Raw genomic sequence first — 18,763 nt, forward strand, 5'->3', positions numbered from 1 at the left:
AGTCAGAACCAAAGTGGCTCTTTGCTCCCAATGACAAGAAGGCGATAGACAAGATGGAGGAAGCTATATGTGCCTCTCTCCTGTTCTCCTACATGCCTTCTCTCCTCCTCTTCTTCCCTCCACATATAGTCACATGCCAGTGCCTCTCTCCTGTTCTCCTACATGCCTTCTCTCCTCCTCTTCTTCCCTCCACATATAGTCACGTGCCAGCGGCTCTCTCCTGTTCTTAGAGGTCCATGCACACACACACACACACACACACACACACACACACACACACACACACACACACACACACACACACACACACACACACACACTGCTCTTAGAGATCCTGTGAGTGCAGCAGGCACAGGCAGTCATTATGAATAATTTAGTCATCTGGCTCTAAGCAGAAATAGACATCTCCCTGCATAAGTGTGAAAACATCACTCACCACCTGAGACCTGGGATATGGCACTGCCATGCCTGTGTGTGTGTGTGTGTGTGTGTGTGTGCGTACATGCCTGTGTGCATGCATGCATACTTGTGTGCGTGTACCACATGACTGTGTTTGTCATTGTGTCCTATAATTTATCCTAAAGTCCCATCAGAACACTAGAATCGGTCAACTTGCCCATAGTGAAAGCTGACAGGCAGGATCATGTGGACCTGCAGGATCCATCACCCAGTTCATATAAGTAACAAGGGCAACCACCCCATTGACTTTGCATGAGAAAGCTGAATAAAACAGAAATACAGAGAACTGACTATCAAGGTCAAACCTGACAGCTGATTGCTTGGAGCAGCTTCACAGTTTGATATAGAGAGGAATGAATGGCTGTTCCTTTCACAACATGCTCATTCAGGGAACTGTGTACGTTTTACAGTGCAACTTTTTTAAATACATGTAATTCATTATGGTGCAGTCTGTGCTATTCATTATTATCGTACAGTCTGTGTTATTCATTGTATTGTACAGTGTGTGTGATAGCGGCATTATTAAATTGTACTTTGTGTGTGATTGGGATTCGGTCAGTGTTAGTACAATAGAGTACAGTGCTCTGTGTGTTATTGGGATTGGGTCAATGTTAGTACAATAGAGTACAGTGCTCTGTGTGTTACTGGGTCATTATTGTAATGTACAGTAGAGCGCTGTGTGTGTGTGATTGGCATTAGCTCATCCAGCTGCTGAATGAGTCTGGAGCAGGACCGCGCAGGGCAGGGCAGAGTAGGGCAGAAGGCAAGCTCTCAGCTGTACGGGACACACACAGATTAACCAGAAATCCCACTGATCGCAGCCTACGCACTCCCCCTCACACACACTTACTGTACATAGGCACGTACACACACATACACACACACATCCTGCCCACCAGGGCAAGAGACACTGACCACTAGTCTATCACAGGCTGTGGTTAAAAGACCTTGGTCGAACCAAGCTGTCAGAAGAGATGAGACGGAATGAGGAGGGTAGTGTGTGTGTATGTGTGTGCGAGTGAATGGCAAACTTTAAATAAGAGGTTCAATCTGGGTCAGGTTATAGCGATGGGTTAAACAGTGTGTGTATGATTGGTAGATTGTGTGTGATGATGAAATCATGGATTTTGACATTGCAGTGTGTGTTTAGCTGTGTCTGTGAGACCTAGTTGAAGGTTGGTAGTTGGATAGTTGAAGTAGTCAGAGTCATCAGATGAGACACTGTGAGGTGTGATTCTATAATGCATGTGAATGGGGTCTGGGTCAGCTCTGCCTGCTCCTCCCTGTCCCTTTCCTGCGTCCTCTCCGTGAGTTAAGGCTCTTTATCAGACGCTAAGCAGTCAAATCATTATTAATCTGCTCACAGCCGACCCAGCGTTAGCTAGCTGGGAATATCAAAACACGTGTGGAGGGGAAGAGCGAAATCTCCCTGGATCACTCTGAAATCCTGTTTGGATGTTTCAGTACATTGCAGCAGGAGTATTGCAGATAGCTGGGCTGAGCCTCTCTTTGTCTCCCCAATGCTGGGGGATTGGAAGGGCTTTCCAAATCTGCACAGGCATGAATTATGCATTTAAAGCGGGGCTGAACTTCCTGATTTGGCCTTGTTTTTTAGCTTGTTTATTAAGAAATGCTAGTGGCCATGACTGAAGCCAAACGAGAGTTGTCTTGGGGGTGTGGTTTGATGTCGGTGTTTCTTGGGTGTGTCTTTGCCATTCAATCACAACAAACAAGGGCAGTAGTGAGAATACAGCGAGGTAAATTTAAGCTAGCTTTGCTACGTAGAGAACAATGTTTTGAAGTTGAGGACTTCTCCTTTCCTGACTGACTTGCCTCAAGATGGTCAGCTAATTCAGTTCTATGTGTAGGCTAAAGCCTGCGGCGCTGACCTTGTGGCCAAGCTGACAGCAGCTAGCTAGCATAGCTTGGGGATAGCTGCAGCTGGCTAGTGGCTTGCCTATATAGCTGATATTTCTCTGTCAAATCACAGTTATGCCAAGAACCAGTGTCTGGAATGTGTTTCATGAAACACTCGTTCTTCAACACCTTGCTATGAAAGTAGCTTGCAACTTAGTTTCAAGGTTTCATCATGTCATGTAAAGACATGTTACCATGGAAATGGAATTAACCTGCGAGTTGAATGCCTGGTCTTCCGTCAGCTGTCCTACAACACAATATACTATAGCTAACAGTAGCAATGTGTGGGTAAAATCACTGGGAAGGAAAGCCAGGAAAAAAGCCATATTACAACCTATGTGTTGTGATAATTGCGTTGTTTGCTCTATAACCCGTTAATTCATACCCACCGTGATATATAAGGCAGAGACAACAGGAAGACAACAGTCACACAGTGGCAGAACACACAGTGTCCAGAACATTTTGAATGGGGTGGCCAAAGTGGGGCACAGACCCAGTTTAGGGGGCCATAACATTTTGAACCTTAATCGATGCAAGCTGGATTTTTTTCAATATAGCTATGATGGTTCAACGCATTAAATGCTTCAGCTCAGGGCCTAAAATTAACACCTGTCAACCGCCAAATGTGGGTAGATTTTGGAATTGGCCACAGTGCAAGCATTTAACTCGTATTTGCGAATAAAAATAGATGTAGAAGTCAAGTATGAGCACCAAAAAAATCAGCAGTATCTTTTTTTGTATTTTTGTTTCATAGCTGGTAGCTAATCACACAAAGACCTACGAATCCTATTATATATATATCCCGTGACGAGCATCAACACTGCCTGGCTGGGGAGTTGTGCACACTGTGATTGAAGTGAAGATACATTTTTAGAAGCGCTGTGCATAAAAGTTGGCCTAATTTACTCTAAAGTCTACTAATGTGAGCCTTTGTCCTTGTGTTTCTTGGCTATTTACATTGTTTTGTTCACAAGCTCGGTTGTTTTTCAATGTTTGAGTATGCTTCAGCGAAGACACATCGGCTACTAGTCAGATTCTCATATCTCACAGGCAGGCACACTGTAACTGATGACTCCAGCGGCTCGAGTGCCATCGTCATAGTATTTTAGACCAGACAGCATCAGGGCTACACATACTAAGACAGAAGGGCGCTGTTTCACTCACTAGAATGCTTTCTCCGGTGAGATTGATTCATCTTGCTGTCGGTGCGCGTCATGGTCAAAATGATCAATATATTCAGAAGACGACCTGGGCCATCCTGGGCCATCCCCTGTACACGCCACTGCAGACCGCAAGTCGCAAAGAAAACAGGAGCTGCCTCCGCTATTCCAGCATAATTTCATCTTCAACATTTTAACATAATTAAATCAGCAATGCTTAGTCTAATGCTGTGACAACTTAAAGATACCAAAAACGATGTAGTCCAATCAACGTAAGCTAAACATCATGTGGCTGTCCATGGCACTGTTTTCTGTTTGTGTGCGTGTGTGTGTTGACTCACCCTACTTGTATCCTGTTCTCTTTCATGTTGCCAAAACAGTTTATGACTCTGTCATACAGTACACGCCTTTAGTTTTTGTTGTCCTAGACTAAGCTACCTGGCTAAAATGCTTGCTAGCTAGCATTACTTCCTTTCATGGGCAACGATGAGCCAGCTATATAAAGGGAAATTTCACCGCAGCTCTAATTCACTATACACTGAGTGTAAAAACATTAATATGGAGTTGCACCCCCTCCCCCTTTTGCCCTCAGAACAACGTCAATTCGTCAAGGCATGGACTCTACAAGGTGTCAAAAGCGTTCCACAGGGATGCTGGCCCATGTTGACTTCAATGCTTTCCACAGTTGTGTCAAGTTGTCTGGATGTCCTTTGGGTGGTGGACCATTCTTGATACACACGGGAAACTGTTGAGTGTGAAAAACCCAGCAGCATTGCAGTTCTTGACACACTCAAACCGGTGCTCTTGGCACCTACTAACCACAATATCCAGAATTCATAGCGATTTTAGGATGTAGTACCCATGGAAGAGTATCCAGTTGATGTGAGAAATATCAAAATGTCTGTGTTTGTAGCCAGCACTTTCAGCCAGAGGATTTCAAAACGGATCTGAAGTCTCAACTGTTGGGGATAGGCCCCGTGTAGCTCAGTTGGTAGAGCATGGTGTTTGCAACGCCAGGGTTGTGGGTTGGATTCCCACGGGGGGCCAGTATGAAAAATGTATGCACTCACTAACTGTAAGTCGCTCTGGATGCTAAATGACTAAAATGTCAAACTAAAAAATGGATGCGATGTCGTTGAAAAGTGTTGCTATTCCATCAATTTTCCCCTTCACTTCAAAGAGGAAGGCATCCGATCAGCCAACATCAGAGCAGCAGAAAATATTTCAAGCTGAGGTAATGTAGCTAACGTTACCTAGGTAATTAGCTAGTGAACTACATTTGTTTATCTAAACCAAAATCTAGCTAGCTAGCTTTCATAATACGCTGGCTGCTGCTATCTGGTGATGTGATTTGTAACTTTGTAAGCTAACGTTAGCTTGGCTAGGTTCCCTTAGCTAACCGTTAGCTAGTTAGTTAACTAACTACTGCAGAGGCTAACGTGACTATGTGTTCTATTTTGAGTCCGTAGACCCATTGGATGAAAGCGATCAGCCTGGAATAAGCTCAAGCTCAACATCATCTGACTTTGAAACAAGCCAGGACAGCCAAAGGTATTTATGAAAGCACAATACCCGCTTGAGAAAACAAAATCACCAATAAACTAAACTGTCTACAAGACAAGACTTTGAACTTTTCACACCCTTGCAGTCATGTGGGAGAGGGGCTGTTAGTATACGTTTCTGGCCTGTTCACTCTATTGTTGGCAGTGCTTTTCTACTCAACAGCACAACTGTAGGCGCTCATACACAACAATACACGACTAGACTGTCTGCAAATCAAGCCCCCCTCAAACTTTTCACATCTTTGCTAACAGCCCATCTCAATGCCTCATTATTATAATAATAATAAGCCATTTAGCAGACGCTTTTATCCAAAGCAACTTACAGTCATGTGTGCATACATTTTTACGTATGGGTGGTCCCTGGGATCGAACCCACAACCCTGGCATTACAAGCACCATGCTCTACCAATTGAGCTACAGAGGACCACCATTATTGACTCTGAGTGTAACAAAACACATACACTATATTCTAAATGTGGACACCCCGTGAAATGTGTGGATTCGGCTATTTCAGCCACACCCATTGCTGACAGGTGTATAAAATTGAGCTCACAGCCATGCAATCTCCATAGACAAACACTGCCAGGAGAATGGCCTTACTGAAGAGCTCAGTCACTTTCAACGTGGCACCGTCATAGGATGCCACCTTTCCAACAAGTCAGTTCATCAAATTCATCAAATGCCCTGCTAGACCTGCCCCGGTCAACTGTAAGTGCTGTTATTGTGAAGTGGAAACGTCTAGGAGCAACAACGGCTCGAAGTGGTAGGCCACACAAGCTCACAGAACGGGACCGGCAAGTGCTGAAGTGCGTAGAGCGTAAAAATCATCTGTCTTCAGTTGCAACACTCACTACCGAGTTCCAAACTGCCTCTGGAAGCAACGTCAGCACAAGAACTGTTCGTCGGGAGCTACATGAAATGGGTTTCCATGGCCGAGCAGCCGCACACAAGCCTAAGATCACCATGCGCAATGCCAAGCGTCGGCTGGAGTTGTGTAAAGCTCGCTGCCATTGGACTCTGGAGCAGTGGAAACGCGTTCTCTGGAGTGATGTATCACACTTCACCATCTGGCAGTCCAACAGACAAATCTGGGTTTGGCAGATGCCAGGAGAACGCTACCTGTCTGAATGCATAGTGCAAACTGTAAAGTTTGGTGGAGGAGGAATAATGGTCTGGGGCTGTTTTTCATGGTTCGGGCTAGGCCCCTTAGTTCCAGTGAAGGGAAATCGTAACGCTACAGCGTACAATGACATTCTAGACGATTCTGTGCTTCCAGCTTTGTGGCAATAGTTTGGGGAAGGCCCTTTCCTGTTTCAGCATGACAATGACCCCGTGCACAAAGCGAGGTCCATACAGAAATGGTTTGTCAAGATCGGTGTGGAAGAACTTGACTGGCCTGCACAGAGCCTTGACCTCAACTCCATTGAACACCTTTGGGAAAATTGGAACACCGACTGCGAGCCAGGCCTAATCGCCCAACATCAGTGCCCGACCTCACTAATGCTCTTGTGGCTGAAAGGATGCAAGTTCCCGCAGCAATGTTCCAACATCTAGTGGAGGCTGTTATAGCAGCAAAGGGGGGACCAACTCCATATTAATGCCCATGGTTTTGGTGTCCACATACTTTTGGTCATGTAGTGTATCAGTCTAATGTACCCTTTTTTGTTTACAGATGAACATGGTTTATTGTATGATTACACATCCTCATGATCAGTCTTCATGTCTTTCCAGGAGACTTGCAGTACAAACAAATAATCTGCAAAAGGTCGAAACAGTGGGTGGTGAAGAACGCGTACGAGCTTCAGTCTTACTGCTAAAACAAATGATGCAGGGAGTTGGTGTATCATTTCAACTTTAATTTGTTGGCAAGTTAACATGCTTCAATAAAATAGTAGATACGTCTGTCAATATACTGTAGCAAATAAGTAGAAATGGCTTGTATTCAAGACAAAGTTTATTTGCTCTGGAGACCGAGGTGAGTTTACACAGTAGTATGCAGTTATGGCAATGTATGATATACAGTAGAAGAAAAATATACTACTATACTAACGCTTATATACCTGCATATGGTGTGTTTGGGTGGTGCAGTGAGGTGTTCGAGTTCACTTTGATACAAGGGGAGAATGTTGTTATGGGACCTTTCACATATCTTGAGAGTCATCAACTTCTTTGTATCCAAGTGGTATTGCCTGTGTGACAAAAGACAAAACACTATTACATATTCATTGGAAATCGTTGTGTACTGGCTGTATTCCTACTGTACTAGCATGGTGTAGAATATGACACATCGCATAGATACACGTTAGCTAGCTAGCTAGCTACAACACACAGGTATACTTACTCTAATATGAGTCATCAAAATATTTCTCCAGTTTGCAAAAAATATTGTGGTTAAACTCAAATAAACTGATTGATAAAAATAAAAAAACATACATTTTTTAATAAAAAAATAAAAAAGGTATAATCTTTGTAAATGATATCATAGGTAGGACTGGTGGAGTTATGTCGCACATGCAGCTAACAAAAAACATATGAAATGTCTGCTCTACCCAAAATTACAACCAAATAATTGCAGCATTACTGCAAAAATGGAAGAGGAAAGTGGAAGGGGGAAAAAGTAAGGAACTTGTCTGTCGGCCCTGCATTAAAGAACATAATTGGTTAAAGAAAATTGTGATAAATAAAAAAGTATACCATTTAAGGACCAAAGGATTGACAGCTGTCCCATATAGTTGGGAAGAGATTTTTGACGTACCGATTCCATGGCATAGTGTTTATGAACTGATATGCAAAACGAAGCCGGATTCAAAAATAGTTTTTCAATTTAAATTATTATACAAAATTCTTGCTACCAATAGAATGTTATTTATATGGGGGATACAATCTTCCCAGCTCTGCAGATTTTGCTGCGAAGAGACAGAATCATTAGTTCATTTGTTTTGGTACTGTCCATTTGTAGCTTGTTTTTGGACACAGGTCCAGGAATGGCTAAATGATTGCAATATTTACCTGGCGCTAACCCTGCAGATAGCACTACTGGGTGATCTGAAAAGTCATAGTCAATCGATCAATAATATAATAATACTTTTAGCAAAAATGTTTATTATCAATTTACAATCTGTAGAAACAATGAGAATAGAAAGGATCAGAACTTTTGTAAAACATCACAGTACAGTTGAAAAATACAGTTGAAGTCGGAAGTTTACATACACCTTAGCCAAATACATTTAAACTCAGTTTTTCACAATTCCTGACATCTAATCCTAGTAAAAATTCCCTGTCTTAGGTCAGTTAGGATCACCACTTTATTTTAAGAATGTAAAATGTCAGAATAATAGTAGAGAGAATTATTTATTTCAGCTTTTATTTATTTCATCACATTCCCAGTGGGTCAGAAGTTTACATACACTCAATTATTATTTGGTAGCATTGCCTTTAAATTGTTTAACTTGGGTCAAACGTTTTGGGTAGCCTTCCACAAGCTTCCCACAATAAGTTGGCTGAATTTTGGCCCATTCCTCCTGACAGAGCAGGTGTAACTGAGTCAGGTTTGTAGGCCTCCTTGCTCACACACGCTTTTTCAGTTCTGCCCACAAATGTTCTATAGGATTGAGGTCAGGGCTTTGTGATGGCCACTCCAATACCTTTACTTTGTTGTCCTTAAGCCATTTTGCCACAACTTTGGAAGTATACTTGGGGTCATTGTCCATTTGGAAGACCCATTTGCGACCAAACTTCCTGACTGATGTCTTGAGATGTTGCTTCAATATATCCACATAATTTTCCATCCTCATGATGCCATCTATTTTGTGAAGTGCACCAATCCCTCCTGCAGCAAAGCACCCCCACAGCATGATGCTGCCACATCCGTGCTTCACGGTTGGGATAGTGTTCTTCGGCTTGCAAGCATTCCCCCATTTCCTCCAAATATAACGATGGTCATTATGGCCAAACAGTTCTATTTTTGTTTCATCAGACCAGAGGACATTTTTCCAAAAAGTACGATCTTTGTCCCCATGTGCAGTTGCAAACCGTAGTCTGGCTTTTTTATGGCGGTTTTGGAGCAGTGGCTTCTTCCTTGCTGAGCGGCCTTTCAGGTTATGTCGATATAGGACTCGTTTTACTGTGGATATAGATACTTTTGTACCTGTTTCCTCCAGCATCTTCACAAGGTCCTTTGCTGTTCTTCTGGGATTGATTTGCACTTTTTGCACCAAAGTACGTTCATCTCTAGGAGACAGAATGCGTCTCCTTCCTGAGTGGTATGACGACTGTATGATCCCATGGTGTTTATACTTGCGTACTATTGTTTGTACAGATGAACGTGGTACCTTCAGGCATTTGGAAATTGCTCCCAAGGATGAACCAGACTTGTGGAGGTCTAAAAAAAGATTTCTGAGGTCTTGGCTGATTTCTTTTGATTTTCCCATGATGTCAACCAAAGAGGCACTGAGTTTGAAGGTAGGCCTTGAAATACATCCACAGGTACACCTCCAATTGACTCAAATGATGTCAATTAGCCTATCAGAAGCTTCTAAAGCCATGACATCATTTTCTGGTATTTTCTAAACTTCTGACCCACTGGAATTGTGATACAGTGAATTATAAGTTAAATAATCTGTCTTTAAACAATTGTTGGAAAAATGACTTGTGTCATGCACAAAGTAGATGTCCTAACCGTCTTGCCAAAACTATAGTTTGTTAACAAGACATTTGTGGAGTGGTTGAAAAACAACTTTTAATTACACCAACGTAAGTGTATGTAAACCTATGACTTCAACTGTATATGGCAAATAGAAATCCAATATGGATGGTGTTAAGTGATAGATGGGTGGTGTTGAATGGAGTTGAAGAATGGGACTAATAACAACTAACAACAACTAATAACAACAAGATAACTAATGTAAAGCATACTGTGTCCATAATAAGTATATAGGTTATAGGTTGAGAGCTTTTGTGAAAGAGCACAGTTAGAAAGATATAGCATATAGAAGAAAACCGAGAGGTTGAGGGTAGAGGAAGTTCAGGAGTAAACACAAACAAAATAGAATTATTGTAAAATTGACTGTGTCCATAAAATATATATAGTATGTATAAGCTGGAAGTAGAGGCCTAAGCATTGTTGTTCACTAGTTTACTCCAATTAGGGAAGGGGTGGTGGGGTTGGAAAGTAATAAAGGGAAATATATTTTTAAAAAGGATATGAATGTATATGTATTTATATGTATGTATGTGTATATGTATGTGTTTGTATGTATATATATATATTTGCGAGATAAAAAAAAACATCTGGGGGATTGGAAGTGATGCAGACAATTACATTGATGGAAGTGACAATCTATCTGTTATATCTAGCCTAGCTGTAGAAGAACGGACATATGCACAGTTTCACATTGTACATCACTCTGTCGTTTAATGACATGTGCCACACATTCTGACAACCCATTCATCCGTAAAGCAGCACACTGTCGTAAACCATAACAACGTACAGTACGACGTACAGCACGTCGTACCATACATAACACTATCTGCAATATTAAAGCTGATCTGCCCACTAAAAAAAGTTAAAAATATCTCCAGTTTTGCTCCTAATGAGAGGCAATGAGGCTAGCTAGGCTAGTTAGCTATCTATAACATTGACTACAGTATATCTTTGGTATAGCAAATACACAGCTAGCTAGCTAAACTTGGCTAGCGTGCCTTGTAGTGGTACTAGCAAGCCCTGTTATGGCTGAATTGATCACCAAATTGTACTGTACTGAACAACACTGCCTCAGGTAAAAAGAGAGCTTATATTGCTATCTAGCTACCAACAGCAAAACAACTTACTCATTTGTCATTTGTGGTCCTCTGTAGCTCAATTGGTAGAGCATGGCGCTTGTAACGCCAGGGTAGTGGGTTCGATCCCCGGGACCATACGTAAAAATGTATGCGCACATGACTGTAAGTTGCTTTGGATAAAAGCGTCTGCTAAATGGCATATTATTATTTGCCCTCCTGAGTCCAGAAAAACACATGTCAAAAATGTTATACATTGATTTGCATTTTAATTAGGGAAATAAGTATTTGACCCCTCTGCAAAACATTACTTAGTACTTGGTGGCAAAACCCTTGTTGGTAATCACAGAGGTCAGACGTTTCTTGTAGTTTGTCCCACTCCTCTTTGCAGATCTTCTCCAAGTCATTAAGGTTTCGAGGCTGACGTTTGGCAACTCGAACCTTTAGCTCCCTCCACAGATTTTCTATGGGACTAAGGTCTGGAGACTGGCTAGGCCACTCCAGGACCTTAATGTGCTTCTTCTTGAGGCACTCCTTTGTTGCCTTGGCCGTGTGTTTTGGGTCATTGTCATGCTGGAATACCCATCCACGACCCATTTTCAATGCCCTGGCTGAGGGAAGGAGGTTCTCACCCAAGATTTGACGGTACATGGCCCCGGCCATCGTCCCTTTGATGCTGTAAATTTGTCCTGTCCCCTTAGCAGAAAAACACCCCCAAAGCATAATGTTTCCACCTCCATGTTTGACGGTGGGGATGGTGTTCTTGGGGTCATAGGCAGCATTCCTCCTCCTCCAAACACAGCGAGTTGAGTTGATGCCAAAGAGCTCGATTTTGGTCTCATCTGACCACAACACTTTCACCCAGTTCTCCTCTGAATCATTCAGATGTTCATTGGCAAACATCAGACGGGTCTGTATATGTGCTTTCTTGAGCAGGGGGACCTTGCGGGCACTGCAGGATTTCAGTCCTTCACGGCGTAGTGTGTTACCAATTGTTTTCTTGGTGACTATGGTCCCAGCTGCCTTGAGATCATTGACAAGATCCTCCCGTGTAGTTCTGGGCTGATTCCTCACCATTCTCATGATCATTGCAACTCCACGAGGTGAGATCTTGCATGGAGCCCCAGGCCGAGGGAGATTGACAGTAATTTTGTGTTTCTTCCATTTGCGAATAATCGCACCAACTGTTGTCACCTTCTCACCAAGCTGCTTGCCGATGGTCTTGTAGCCCATTCCAGCCTTGTGTAGGTCTACAATCTTGTCCCTGACATCCTTGGAGAGCTCTTTGGTCTTGGCCATGGTGGAGAGTTTAGAATCTGATTGATTGATTGCTTCTGTGGACAGGTGTCTTTTATACAGGTAACAAACTGAGATTAGGAGCACTCCCTTTAAGAGTGTGCTCCTAATCTCAGCTCGTTACCTGTATAAAAGACACCTTGGAGCCAGAAATCTTTCTGATTGAGAGGGGGTCAAATACTTATTTCCCTCATTAAAATGCAAATCAATTTATAAAATTTTTGACATGTGTTTTTCTGGGTTTTGTTGTTGTTATTCTGTATCTCACTGTTCAAATAAACCTACCATTAAAATGATAGACTGATCATTTCTTTGTCAGTGGGCAAACGTACAAAATCAGCAGGGGATCAAATACTTTTTTCCCTCACTGTACATTCAGCCACTTGTGAATTGAAGGAAAATCATGAAACAGAGAGACAAAAGATACATTATTTTATAAGTGTTTTTCTTTTTTTCTTGGTGACATTTTTTGGGAAGCCTCGCTTCCCTTGGCATCCATGAATACACACCACTGATAGCTACCTGGCTAGTTTTGTATTGTCTCATCTCTCCTTATGTCCACTGTTAGATCTTTCCCGGGCGAGAAATCCTAGAACTGCTAATATCCCTACAGGTGTAGGATAAATGTGGACATTGCACAAACATCGCCCAGCATGAGTGTAGATACATGTATCAGCTGAAAATCGATTTTCTGCTGTAAGTATCACTTGCTTATAAAGACAGTATGCCTACACTTTACCTAGAACATCAAAATACATGATGTGAAGAGTACAACTTCAGCTGTCTAACCAGAACTAGAATGGGATTATATTTCTATGGTCTATTTGGCAAATCTAAGGATTTGGCTGTCCAACAACACACTGACATTCACAGTTCTCTGGGTGATGGGTGTCTCTGGGTGTCTCCAAGTCTCCAGTGGGTGATAAAGTCCCTTCCATCTATATAAAGTATTACAGGTTATGCAACAGGTGCAGTCAGGTGGCAGGAGAGGTGGCGTGCATTACTCTTTATCCTGGATATGATAGAGTTTGCCTCAACGCATGGGTCCATCAAGCAGAGTTCAATAACTACAGGCAGATGTCAGATGCAGGAGGATTGCTTCTCCTACCGAAGGCTATACCGACCAATTCAAAGTGTCCTCCAGGAGAGAAGAGTGCAATTGCTGAACTTATGTAGATATTCGAAACAAAGTGTTTTAAGCAGTGTTCTACTAACATAACAATGTACAAATATTACACTTGCCTTCCATCTTCGATTGTCATTCACAGCCCATACAGATACTGTACAGCATTTTGTCCAGTGCATGCTGGGGCTACCTTGCCAAACATGTCAGTCGTCATTCCTTCCTGTATGGTGTCCCGTATAAGACAGGAGTTCCCTGACATGTTGCCCTCACCCATTGATAGTACCATTTGATAATAACAAAAGACAATGAAAAGTAATAGATGTGTCCCAATTCAGACAGAAAGCCCCTCTCTTGTCCTCTATCTGTAGGAAAATAAGTAGAGTTGTTGAGTGACACGTATCGAAAGGGTTGTATTACCTTGTTTATTGTCTGTCTGTACATTCTGTTTAATGTGGCAGCACCATTTCACAGTCTCCGGTTCAGCAGAGTAACAGGCAAGCGAGTTAGGAGTGTTTTGAAGTCTGTCTGCTAGGCTGGGGATAAGGAGGTTTTCAGGAGGTCCAGCTGTTAAGTCCTGAAAGAGATACACACGCGTGTGGACACATGAACACACACACACCCCTTTGAGTTGACCAAAAGTGTTGCACATTATGCTAATTACTTTTACTGTAGTACTCATACTAAGCTGCGATACACAAAAAGGTGCTATCTAGAACCAAAAAAGGGTTATTTGTTACTGCGTAATACATCAGTGTGATTTTGAGCTTGTTGATGATCCACTAGCTACACTTTGTGTGTTTTTCATTCAATTCCCAAGCTGCTCTGTCTGTTGTTAAAAGTAAACTGCACGGGTGGGCAAAAAAAGTCCTTTACCAGCATCATTAAAATAATGAGGAACTACAGGAATGAAATGAGCAAAAGGAGAGAGAGAGAGAGAGAGAGAGAGAGAGAGAGAGAGAGAGAGAGAGAGCAGATACGAGAGAAAGAGCAGACAAGATAGCGAAAGATTCCCAATCCCATGAGACTATCTAAATCTAAAAATCTAAATGTTTGCCTCTGACGCAGACTGGTTAATTAAGCTAAAGCTAAGAGAAGGGCTTGCCTTGCATGAGTCTGTGGGATCAGCACAGTTAAGTATTTCAGCCTTACTCAGCCTCCCATTGGCTTTGGACCTTCCACACTACTTAAGCAGTGGAAAATAGAGATAAACTGTCAACTGTCATATTGTGAAAGGCGATATCTTAGCAGTGGTATATTTGGGATCAGGCCATGATAATGATTTTAATCTTACCCAGCTTCTCTGTGCTAGCCTGGTCATAGATCTGTTTGGGATTTTAGACAAATCTATTCTATTTACTCCCATCGACCATGGCAGAGGAGGTGGATAAAACACAAACAAATCTGCTACCAGGATATGATTCAACAAAAAAGAAACAAAGAAGGTCATTATAGCAGACGCTTTTATCCAAAGTAGTAGTTACTTATTATCTAAATATCCCCTGGTGCTGCATTACATTTACATTGTAGATAATTGGGATAAACACATTCATTCACAAGTTGGCTGTAAGCTACGTACGCTAACCTTGTTTGGTTCATCATGATGACACAGTATATTTATAGCCCCTGTTATTTCCTTCTTTAGTAAAAACACAGCAGTCATTTACTGTATCTCCCGTCCCACCCACCTTAAACTGAACCAAAGATAAGAACATCTAGGTGACATCATAGCCAGTGCACTTCAGTGACAGTAGTTACAGTGTATATACTATGTACATATACAAACAAGTGCAGATATACAGTTGCTTAATGGTTGTAAATAATGAGTGAGACAAGGTCACAGTGCAACCATGTACAGAATATTGCAGTGTTATTAGATAACATTAGGACGTGTGTGTGTGTGTGTGTGTTTATACTGTGGCTTAGAGACGGACATGGCAGCCCCCCCCCTCCCATCTCTTCTCTCTCTGTGTTGTTATGGTGGTGTCTCACGGGGGCAGAGATTGCTGAGGACATAATGTGATATCTCCTCTGCTGCAATGTGTAATGTGCTGCTGGGGGCAAGGCCTCTGTTGAACTCAGCCCACTATGTTGTGATATTTTCCTGGCTTCCCCTCTTTCTCCCTCCTCTCTTTCTCTCTCTCTATATCCTCCCACTCTCTCTCTCTCCATCGCTCTCTAACTCTTTACTCCTCCTCTCCCATCTCTCTCTGTCTCTCTCCATCTTGCTCTCTCTCACAATCTATCTTTCCCTCTCCCTCTTTCTCTACACCCATACTCCCTCTCCAACCTTCTCTCTCGTTTCTCCCACTCCCCCGATCTGTCATAGATTATGTGAGAGTCACTGACCAATCTCCAAACACCTTGATGACAGATTGATTTAGAGGTTGAGAGTTTAAGGATGAACGACGATGCAGTTCTCATTTCAGACTGAAGGGGGTGCTACACAAACACACACACACACACACATACACACACACACTGATGCTCTATTCTGATGTTCTGCTAGAATAATCACTTAGTGTGATGTGTGCTGATGTGATGACAGAGTGAGAGTAGTGGAAGAGGACAGGGTAGTCTACACATCTCCACCCTGCCTGTGAAGCTCTGGCAACAATTAGGGAAATTGCGTCGGCAGGCGTTTGACCCCTTAATCCCACAGGGAGAGGAGAGGGAAAATAGGCTTTTGGGGAGTTTGCGGCGACCATTGAAGCATAACAAGAGGCTGTGCGGCTGGGCTGGGCTTTGGTAGACAGCGGGGTGGGGTGGTGGCTATGTAGCTGAAACCCTCCCTTCCCTTTCCAGAGGTTAGCACAGAGCCCAACAGAAACATTGAAAATCCTGCTCTATGACAAGAATGCAGATGATGTTAAAGGGTTTTTCCAGGGACTCACAGGAATCACAAGTTAAGATTCAGACCTTTGTGTCTCAAAGTTAATTCCCTAAAATAATACAGCTTCACTTTCAAGGTCTGGACAAAATCATTTTGTTTGGAGAAGACTTTCAGTGAAGTGACTGCTAAACCGTTGGAATTTACACCTACGCTGTCACTCTCCTTAAACTCTCCCTTGCCCCCTGCTGTTTCAAAGTGGTCATTGACCTGGCAACACTACAGGTACATTTAGATCAGGGGTGTCAAACTCATTCCATGGAGGGCTTAGTGTCTGCTGATTTTGGGGGTTTCCTTTCAATTAAGACCTAGACAACCAGGTGAGGGGAGTTCCTTACAAATTAGTGACCTTAATTCATCAATCAAGCACAAGGGAGGAGTGAAAACCCGCAGACACTCGGCCCTCCGTGGAATGAGTTTGACATGTGATTTAGATCATCAGACAGAGGGCTGTGGACATTACAGAATAACACCTGAAAATATGTTTTCTGATCAACACCAGTCACTGTCCTGTCCTATAAGAACTACAGAGAGAGCTCACAAGAAAATGTATGCACTCACTAACTGTAAATCGCTCTGGATAAGAGCGTCTGCTAAATGACTAAAATGTAAAATGTAAATAAGCTCTGTATGTCATCTTGAGTGGTGTTGTGTTCTAGCTCTGCTCTTGTTTGTCTAAGGGAGTTCAGAGAGGAAGCCCTGACTTCTATCTGTGGTTGTTCTGCTACACTACTGCTGCTCTCTCTCTCTCTCTCTCTCTCTCTCTCTCTCTCTCTCTCTCTGTCTCTCTCTCTCTCCGCTCTCTCTCTCTCTCTCTCTCTCTCTCTCTCTCTCTCTCTCTCTCTCTCTCTCTCTCTCTCTCTCTCTCTCTCTCTCTCTCTCTCTCTCTCTCTCTCTCTCTCTCACACACACATCTCAGTTCTTATCTCTTTGGTCTCACATCTCACTATCACATCTCTGCTCTCTGCTTTTGCATTTCTGCTGTTCTGAGATTCCAGAGAAACGCTTCCTCTCAAGATGTTCTCAGCACCAGGTCTGAGTCATAATCTTCATCATCATCATCACCACCATCCGCGGCAACAGAAGTATAGTTTTTATTATCTTCCCAATCTCCTCCTCCTCCTCCCCTCCTCTTCCTCCTAATCATAATCATTGTTAAAACTAAATATTCATTAAATGTTTAAATATAGTGTGTGTTTAGTATGTGGAAACATGCTGAGGTGCTGTGTGTTGTTCGGATGAACGCTCTCGTGGGAAAGCTGAAATGATATCTGTGTTTCTCCATTTAATTTTTGGAGGAGTAGGAAGAGGAGACAGGTGGAAATAGTCTACCAATGACCTCTTTCTCTCCCCTGAGCTCTCCTCCTTCCCTGTTTCAGTCTTTCTCTCTCCCTCTCTGCCTCCCTGCTTCACTCTCCCTCCCTGTCTAGCAATTTCCCTTGTTGTCGGGGTCTTCTTTCATTACTTTCTCTGCTCTCACTCCTTGTTGCCCTCATCTCCCTCGCCCTCTTTCTGTCTCCTTCCCTCCCTCATAGCTCTTCTCCTCTGCAGTTCCATTTCTCTCTCTATCTACATCTCCCCCCCATATCTCCCTATCTCTCTCGATAGCTGTTGTCAGCAGCCTGTCTGTCTGTCTGTCTATCTGTCTGTGTCTGTCTGTTCCATAGGGGGCTGTCTGTCTGTTTGTCACGGTTTCAGCCGAGGCTGCTCCTCTTCCTTGTTCGGGCGGACTTCGGCGGTCGTCGTCTCCGGAGTACTAGCTGCCACGCGTTCGATGTTTCTTGTTCTTTTGGTTTTGTCTGTTCATAACACCTGTCCCTTATTTGTGTCTTGATTGTTCCCCTTATTTAGTTTGTTTGTTTGGGTCAGGTGTTATGCGTGATTGTTTATGTCAGCCTGCCTCTTCGAGTTTATTCTCTCGTTGTGTTGTATTTTACGAGAGCTCGCACTGTGTGCGCTTTTTTCTTGTTTTTCCGCACTGTGTATTTCGTGCAGTGTATTGTTCGCGCCACCCGGTTGGGTTGGCGACTTATACTCTGTGTTTGGACTTAGTAAAGTTCTGTTGACGTCCTCCTGGTTTCCTGCGCCTGATTCCTATCATCCACCTACACCAGTCTGACAGAATCACGCATCGCAATGGAATCAGCAGGAGCGACCGCGCCGACCGCCGATATGGACGAACGTCTTCGTGGTCAGGAGGACCGAATAGAACCAAGTCTGTCACGCCCTGGAGAGGGTGATGAACACTCTACACCGATTGGAGACCAGCGGGGTGCCCACACCTCCAACCACCGACCCAGCTCCAGCGGTCAGCCCTCCGGTTTCATCTCCGGAACCCAGTGGGATTCGGCTCTCGCTCCCGAGGGCGTCACGGCTCCACCGCCCGGGTGTCAAGGGTTCCTGCTGCAGGTGGAGCTCTACCTCGCCACCGTACACCCCGGCGCCCTCGGGACACGAGAGCGTCTCAGCCCTCATCTCCTGTCTCACCGGCAAGGCGTTGGAGTGGGCCAACGCCGAGTGGAGGAGAATGGACGCCGCAACTACGAACTATGCGGAGTTCTCCCGCCGCTTCCGTGCT

At 43.4% G+C, this 18,763-nt stretch overlaps 1 protein-coding gene across 1 annotated transcript in view; it reads left to right on the forward strand.

Moving 5' to 3' along the window:
- Positions 1-17,138: 17,138 nt before the first annotated feature.
- Positions 17,139-18,763, forward strand: part of LOC121537308 (collagen alpha-1(III) chain-like) — a 44,681-nt gene continuing 43,056 nt past the window's right edge. Inside the window, exon 1 of the mRNA XM_041844970.1 lies at positions 17,139-17,270. The gene's annotated coding sequence lies outside the window, so the exon portion shown is untranslated. The remainder of the gene's footprint in view (positions 17,271-18,763) is intronic.

Source organism: Coregonus clupeaformis, chromosome 24, assembly GCF_020615455.1.
Source record: "Coregonus clupeaformis isolate EN_2021a chromosome 24, ASM2061545v1, whole genome shotgun sequence".
Lineage (NCBI taxonomy): Eukaryota > Metazoa > Chordata > Actinopteri > Salmoniformes > Salmonidae > Coregonus > Coregonus clupeaformis.